This window comes from Mercenaria mercenaria, chromosome 9 (genome assembly GCF_021730395.1).
Source record: "Mercenaria mercenaria strain notata chromosome 9, MADL_Memer_1, whole genome shotgun sequence".
Classification (NCBI taxonomy): domain Eukaryota; kingdom Metazoa; phylum Mollusca; class Bivalvia; order Venerida; family Veneridae; genus Mercenaria; species Mercenaria mercenaria.
Genome location: NC_069369.1, coordinates 29,100,489 through 29,109,791, shown reverse-complemented (window position 1 = coordinate 29,109,791; position 9,303 = coordinate 29,100,489).

Here is a 9,303-nt window from a genome sequence, read left to right as displayed (position 1 = left end):
AGTTTTGTCAGCATTGAGCTTCAGCATGTTGGAATTCATCCACGAGACAATTTCAGTCAGACAGCTCTCAATGCGGCGCAAAGCTTCACTTCTGGCCACAGCCTCTATCGGCTTAAAAGATAGGTATAATTGAGAGTCATCAGCGTAGAAATGATGAAGAAGTCCATGACGTCTGCATATGGCACCCACGGGTTTAGTGTACATGATATAGTTCTTTGGACCAAGCACTGATCCCTGGGGCACACTGTATTTCATCAACGTAGGCGTCGACAACTCACCATCAACGCATACAGTTTGATAGCGGTCACTAAGATATGATGACATCCATGCAAGTGCTTTGTGTGTGACTCCAAAATGATGTTCGAGCCGGTGTAACAGTGTTTGGTGATCAATCGTGTCGAAAGCCGCAGAAAGATCGAGTAGCACGAGGACTGTTACAGAATTTTGATCGAGAGATGTGAGGATGTCATTCTGTACCTTTATCAAAGCCGACTCAGTTGAATGAAACTTTCTGTAAGCAGACTGCAGTCCCTCATGTAGCTCATTTTCACTCAAGTGCCGCTCAAGACGCGCATCTACTACCTTTTCTAAGATTTTTGAAATGAAAGGGAGGTTAGATACAGGCCTGTAGTTTTTGAGAATGTTTGGTTCAAGACCTGGTTTCTTAAGCAGGGGTCTTATCCTAGCACTTTTAAACTCTTTTGGTACATAACCTAATTCCATTGATGTATTTATGATGTTTGTTATCAGCGGCAAGAGCTCATCGAGACATTTCTTCAGAAGCCATGTTGGTAAAGGGTCAAGTTCGCAGGATTTGTTTGGAGATTTTTGTATAATTTGTTCTACCTCTTCTATCGTTGTAGGAGCCAAATCAATAAGACAGTTTGCTACTTCTTGGTGTTCTGGACAATGCAAGTCTACTGAATCACGATCAGTTTGGCTATGCGAAATAATATCATTCCTAATGTTCTCAATTTTCTCGATGAAAAAGTCACTAAACTTCTGCGCAAGTTCCTTTGGTGATGTGTTAGAGGGACGGGAAGCATCTTGGCTGTCTCCTAGTAGATTTTTGGTTATCTTGGCCAAACTTTTGTGGTCAGTGCCACACGACTTCACCTTATCAGAGAAGTAGTCGGTTCGGGCCTGAATTAGGAGTTTATTCATGGTAGCACATTGGTCCCTATAAAGTTGATGGTCGATTGTTAGTTTGGATTTACGCCACTTCCGCTCAAGCTTGCGTTTTAAGTGTTTAGCCTCATGAAGTTCGTCTGTAAACCACGGACAGCTAGGTCGAAGAACGATAGTTTTTGTGCGTAAAGGAGCGTGTTTATCTATCAGTAAGGATAATCCTTTTGAATATGCATTTACTAGCTGATCCACGTCTGCGCCTTCTGGAAGCGTATTTAGTGCAAGGGACGCTGAGATGTCTTGTTTGAAAGAACTTACGTCAATAGAGCGTAGTTTCCGAAAAGAAATGCACCATAGTGGATCTAACGAAGAGTCGGTGTTACTTGTATATTTGTGATAATGGACCCGATCATGGGGTCCAATCGATATTTCTGTATCAGAGTTAGGGTTAGTAACTTTCCTTTTAGGTGCAGACCTGACTCTTATACGAGTCAGCATTTGGCGTAATTATTTTACATTTGATTAAATTTTTATTGGAATCTTTTTTATCGTTTAAATGTTAGGGAAGTGCTGTACATGGATCAATGAACTCACGGACAGTATGATTATGTACATAACTTCGGGCGCCTTAAAATATCGGTGTGCTCTTTTCGTTAGTAACGCGTGTGCATTTCCTGCTCTGTATTTTTGTATCACATACATTTTATATGTTCATTTAAGATTTTTCTTGCATTTGCAATTTCTATTTTTATAATATTAATAATAATAGTAATAATAATAATACTAATAATAATAATAGTCGCAATAGATGTAATAATAATATAAGATCATTTAAAAACATAAGTTCTTTCGAACAAAGAACTGTGTGCAACACTAGCGAACCTGAAAAGCAAAAACAAATAATAACTTTTATTGACCTCCGTATTTCTAATTACGTGTACGTAAGTTTTAGAAAATGTGAGTAAACATATTTCTGTACCGACTTTCATATTTCATTGATTTTTCGTTTTATAAATAACTTTTTATCAAATTTTGAAATTTGAAACTATAATCTCATGACAGGGAATGATCGGACTAAAACGACGAGAATTCACACTCACATGATTCGTTCAGAAATAGGAAATGAGAAAGATATTTTCGACTATTACTGCTATATGAAAGTGGCTTTGGAATCCCTTAATCATTTGTAACAATTAGCGAAGTGTATCGATCGATTACACCAATGGACAGTTCGATATCTGTATGCTTCCTTTGTCTCCTTTCGGTTGCATTCAAAATAAGTAGTCTCCCTTTTTTGACCACAGCTTTGTCAGGCAAGGTGCAGACTTTAAATCAGAAGACAAAACACATTACGGACACTACGAAACACATTAAAAGACAGAAATCAATTAATTTCATTCAAGATGGGCTTTAGAAAGGTAAATACAGGTCAGTCCGAGTAGGTGTTAAGAATTGCATTCCACATCGGCTGTAAGAACTGCATATTACAGACAATAAAACAGGTCAGTCTCGATAGGTGTTAAGAATTGTCTTTTGCAGATATTAATGCAGTTCATTCCAGATCGGCTTTAAAAACAGCCTGTTATAGATATCAATGCAGTTCAGTACCAGTGGCGCTAAGAACTCCCTGTTTTGTAGTCCTTATAACCTCTTCCGTGAGGTATCCATCGAGACCTCGACTCCAAAGCTCATTGCTGATACTTGTCGGCTATGATGGATGGTATCCTCCATAATATAAATTGGTGTATTACATACTTCAAACTGGTTATTGATTTACACGTTTTAATTTCTCTCTGCTAAATTTATATGTCCTATTCCTTTGTTAAAATGTGTAATGTCTTAGTGCTATAATGGCATCATGCACACTCAAAAATGATCTACATTTTGTACACGGAAAGCGAAAACATCCATCTACACATCCATATATATATAGTATGTATGGACACAAAGGATGTCGAGTCTCGAATAGTTCAAAATCCCCTTATTTCAATGAAGAGAAATTCGCCTTAAATTACTATACCGTACACCCATGTATACCTGCCCTGACCTCCAGCACTACCAAAGTTACTTAAACATAGTCTCAAACGATAGTCAAGATCCATACCTACTGAAATAGACATTCTGCAGGTCTGAGATACAGGGGCTCAAACCGGGTTAAAAACCTTTCTGACTTGGTCATTTTATACACGTTCAAAAACGACTCGGTTATCTATGACATGGTCTGACCATTAAGGCTTACACAGGTACATGAATATAGTCTCAAAGGGTAGAAAGTGTATACACTTTTCGACCATGTATGATACTCAACGTATATGCATTGGTCGTTAGGACATTTGCGAGCACTGCCCAAAAACATTCTTCATTCCCTGATCCGTAAGGTTACCAAATGTATTATGACATGGTCTCATTTATTTGCCAGCACTTACATATACAAAATCATGTATCGTATAGGAATACGACCTGACAAAAGGGTTTTGAGTTAAAAGCTAGAAAATAGACTCGTTTCGATGTCATAAGATAAGAAGAGCCCCCGCTTATCGTTTGAGACAAGTTAAATAACCAAAAAATGCAATGTATTTGTTGCAGTTATATACACGTCGTTTTCGTGCAATGAATTCTGATGTGTTAATTTTAAGATACACCCGCGCGAACTATAAACGTCATATTGACATCAAAGTAATTTGGAAACAAACTACTGGTATGCATTTTTTTCCCAAAACTGTTATAAAAAGGACATACCCATCAATCTTCTCTTTCATTCATAAAACCTTAAATAGACTGTATTCTCTTAAGAAGGTTATTGTCAATCAAACGCAATCATGCCAATTTGTTTGAAAACTAATAATAACTTGTTTTATTGCTAATAATAGCTTGAAAGGAACGCAGAATCACATCTTAAGACAGTATCTCAGATAAGCCGAACAAAAAAGGATATGTCAATTGGTTATAATTGGTGTCCATAGGACATATCTAGGCGTCAATCCTGATCCGCATCTGTTTGTAGAAAGGTCACCAATGAAACGTAATTGTATTATGGTTATGAAACCTTTTTCTGTGATCAAAGAGTGTGTTTATGTGGTGATTCAGTCGTATTAACGCATATTCTTGTCGTGAATGATTTGGTAATCCTAAAGACATGTGGACTAAAGAACGCCACATTTAGAATGATAAAGAAATTAATATAGAAAAGCAGTTTTGCAACAGAGAACTTATGGAAACATAGAGATCGGGAAAAGAATGATGTTAAATAGAAAAAAAAGATAAAACTACTGCAATGATTACCAATTATATTGAAAAGTTATGAAAGAAGGCGATAAATAATGATGGTATAAACTCCATTAATGGCAATATTAGGAGAACATAAGTATCTATGTATAGAAAGCATAAGGTTTCTCTAACTGCAATAGGCTTTGAAAGCGAACAGCATGGATCCAGACCAGCCTGCGCGGATTCGCAAAGCCACTATGTTGGTTTTCCCGTGGCGCGGCTCATTTATTTTATCAATAAGATTGAAAGTGGTTCCTTTTCTTTGCCGCATAGTTATTTAAGTAAACCATGTATAAGTAAACCGGAGCGCTTGAAATAAGTAGATAATACAAACAAGAAATATCTTTAAAAATGATGGTCGGCGAATTGTACTAAGGAAAGAAGTTTATGAATTTTTCACGCACTTTAACAATTTAAATGGTTCTCTTTTAATTTTTCGCAAAGGTTTCGTAGGGTCGCAATTTTGTTTCGTTTATCCTTAGACGAATAATTACAGCAGTAGTTTGATGAAGATTCATGAAGCGGTTCATGAGAAGAGGTCATTAAACGTGTTTATATTTTTAGCTAAATTGGTCCCTATCCCCATTTGTAACAAAATAGCAGGAGACCTTACGATATTGTTACACATCGAGTTTGATAAAAATCCATTACATTTTAGTGGTTTATGCGAAGAAAGGCATATCTACTTTTAACTATAGTGGTTCCTAATAAGGCCCAAGTTCCTATATAAATAAATTTGGAAGAGGACCTTATAATAATGCTTCAGACCAAGTATGACAAAGATCCACCAAGCTGTTCATGAGACGCTGTATTAAGGCATTTCTAGTTTTAGCTTTAGCAGCCCTTAAAAGGGGTCAAATGTCCCAGCTGAATAAAGTTGGCTGCGGGCCTATTAAAGATGCTACAAATCAAATTTAATTAGAATACATGAGAAAGAATCAATTAAAGGATTTTTTTTTATTTATTATTTTTATTTATTTCTAAAATAGGCCAACTGATCCCGCTTTAACAAATGTATATCCGCTATTCATGAATCTTTGGACAATGACGTCACACCTATAAAAAAGGAAGGTCAAGCAAAACATACAATTGTAATTATTTCAATATTTCTGTTTCATAAGCAAAGTTTGACCGTAGCCATATCACATAGATAAACTGTATGCAGCGTACCTTCATTTTAGTGTAATGAGATTCAGTCATTATATAGCATATATATAATGAAACAGATTTCAACTGAGTTTAATATTTGCATACCATACTAAAGAAAAATATTCATATATAATAAATCAGTTAAATAATTTATAACAAATATATCAAAGCAAACAAGTACTCATTTTAATATGCAATCTGAATAAGTCGCAAAAGCAAGAAACCTTTTCATATACAGACGACAATTGTAACAAGGAAAATCTTTTGAAAAGTATTTCTCTACATAAAAGACTCTTATTACACCCTTATTCATGTGATACGCAGACCGTATTCAGCTCTTTCTTTAATTTGATATATGTTGGTATTTGAACAGGTTTTTATCAAATTTAATAAACTTACTTATCCTTTTGAGATATATCAATATTCTTGCTAAATATACTGAGCCAAAGTTAGCTTTAAAACTGTGAACAGCTTCGTTTAGGATAAACGCTTTGTCTACATTTCACTCAGCGTAGCACAATCAACAGAGTGAAAGAAATTGACACTCTCGTCCAATCAGGCAGAGTGTTGCATAAATCTTCCATTTTGATAAATTATCTATAATGCGTTATTAAGTAGTTTGATTTGCAAACTGAAGTCACGTGGCATAGGTAACGAAAACGAATTAAGACGGCGTCGCCGAAAAAACAAGGCAAGACAATATCAATGTAGTACTGCGATGGCGTCAATTTATTCAAAAATATATTGCAAATTTCTTTTTTAGTTGTCGCCACATACCTAAAGGCAATTATATCATAAAAAACATGGGTTTGTTGAAGTGTTTGCCACAGTATTACCATCAATTCATGCCACCACAATAAATAATGAGGCAGGGGAAGGAAGCGTTATCCCTGTCAGTGTATGTTTGCTTGTGTCCATGTCTTCGTATGTGCGTATGTTCGGAAGATCATGACCAACAGATTTGGCCCACTTGACTACTGTTGTAAGGGAGTGTGCCACGAAGAACACATATCATTACAATTACTCTAATCTGGCAATGTGTCAAGTGCAAGACCCAGATCCCTAGCTTTAAGGCAGAGTTCACATTTAGAGGTCAAATATTTCCTGCCCAGTTTATATTATTTTATTTCATAGACTGATATTCAAATCGTTTTGGAAAAACATTCACCTTAATAAGACGACATTTCCCTTACAAAACTCAAATTTGGAGGTAAAATTAAGGTCCAGGCTAAAAAGCATATTGTTAAAGTGTCATTACTCATAGGGGCATACAATGCTATAATCTGATGTGTAATGTCCTACGGACACAATATTTATATTCACATAATGCTGTATACTAACATCACAAATCCTATGTATAATGTCCTGTGGACACAAACTTATATTCACAAAATGCTGTACCCTAACATCACAAATCCTAAGTGTAATGTCCTGTGGACACATATTTATATTCCCAAAATGCTGTATCCTAACATCACAAAATCCTATGTGTAATGTCCTGTGGACATATATTTATATTCACATAATGCTGTATCCTAACATCACAAATCCTATGTGTAATGTCCTGTGGACATATATTTATATTCACAAAAAGCTGTATCCTAACATCACAAATCCTATGTGTAATGTCCTGTGGACATATATTTATATTCAAATAATGCTGTATCCTAACATCACAAATCCTATGTGTAATGTCCTGTGGACACATATTTATATTCACAAAATGCTGTATCCTAACATCAGAAATCCTATGTGTAATGTCCTATGGACATATATTTATATTCACAAAAAGCTGTATCCTAACATCACAAATCCTATGTGTAATGTCCTATGGACACATATTTATATTCACATAATGCTGTATCCTAACATCACAAATCCTATGTGTAATGTCCTGTGGACATATATTTATATTCACAAAATGCTGTATCCTAACATCAAAAATCCTAAATGTAATTTCCTATGGACACATATTTATATTCCATTTCAAATGTGAATGTTTCAGTTTAGTGAGCATGTTCAATTTTGATAGTTACATTCGTCTTTCTTGTCTGATCAACATAAAACTAAGATGAAGATTCTTTTTAAAACATAACACATTAGAAACAAATCTGGTAGTATTAGAAACTATGTCTTTTGAGTATAGAAATTCTAAATTCAAATGTGTGAACTACATAACTTGTATAGCTACTAACGGAGTATATTTTAAGTTCATTAAATGATACAGTTTATTAGCAATATGACACACTTTTCTCATATTGCATAATTTACCCAAAAGTATTAATTTAGCGCTCATATAAGTATTAATGATATAGAGGATATTACATGAGTGTCTTTTCGTATTGAAGTCGAATAAAATAATAAAATGCGAGGCTCTGCCGAGTATTATATCAATTTTATTCAACGAGTTTAATAAATTCAATGTGATAAGTCACAAATGTAATATTCTTTTTATCACATGTTAGCCTTTTCTGCCGGAACATCAAACATTCTACTTTCTTTTACTATAGAAACAAGCCAATTTGACCAACGTTTCCTATACTATAAACGATGTCGACGTCAAAGCTTTATTACACTAGTGTATTATCATTTTTATTTAATGGCTTTATTACCCTCCCGCGACGTCAAACATGTGATAAAACTGTTTGATCTTTGTCAATCTAGAAACCCGCCCAGACATTATTTCTGGTACAAATAAACGTCTTGATAGAGCTACCGACCTGTCATTAGCTTCCTCATAACATAATTAAAATAGACGTAACTTCTACGGCTGAGTATATTTTTCTTCCAATTATTTTACGCATTTTAAACATACTGGTACTGATGATAAACCCGAACAGAAAATGAGGTTTTTTACCTGTAACTTTTTTATTTCTGCAAATTGAAATCAATGGTCGGTATCAAAATAAAGCTTAACCTTTGCTAAAAACTTTACATAATTCAAATTTATATTTAGTGAGCAAACTCACACGAAGTGAGGGCCTGAAAGGGGTATGTAAAAAGGGGACTTTATGAACGTTGACTGATGATAAATTCGAACCCTTTGTCATTTACAAAAATTTCTTGGTATTATTATATTGAAACTTTCCCCAAAAAGCTGCAACAGTCATTCCTGATCAAGTAATGAAAAGTTAACAAATGTCAGGCCTTTATGTTTCGGCAGTGAGCATGCGCAAAAAACACCCTCTTCCCCAGTAATTTTGGATAAATATTTTTTATACAAATTTATGTAAGTCATTTATTTATACAGAATATTTACCAATTTTGATTTTGTTTACACCAGTTGGTGTTGTAAGTGGAAAGTATTAGATGGTATGTTCAATTTTATAAATAACCGATTGCAATCGAATATTTCCAAGGTGTTCGACTTTATCATCTGTCCGGGTTTATCATCAGTACCAGTAACGGTTGTTAAAGTCATTGCAAAACATCTCAATACTAAATCAATTGTTAAATAATATATCAGTGTATTTATCTGTATTTTGTAATGATTCCCAAACTGATTACCTTGAAAATAACGTCGGTATGGCAGCAACGGATGTGATGTTTTAACGCATTCCCTTAGTAATGACAACTGTCCCTCTAAGGTTTGTTATTAACCCTTAGCCTGCTGGCGGCAAGTGATTCTGCCTTTGCGACCAGTGCAGACCAAGATCAGCCTGCACATCCGTGCAGTCTGATCATGGTCTGCACTGTTCGCTATTCAGTCAGTAAATTTTTAGTAAACACCCCTTCAAATGATAAATGGTACTGCCCATA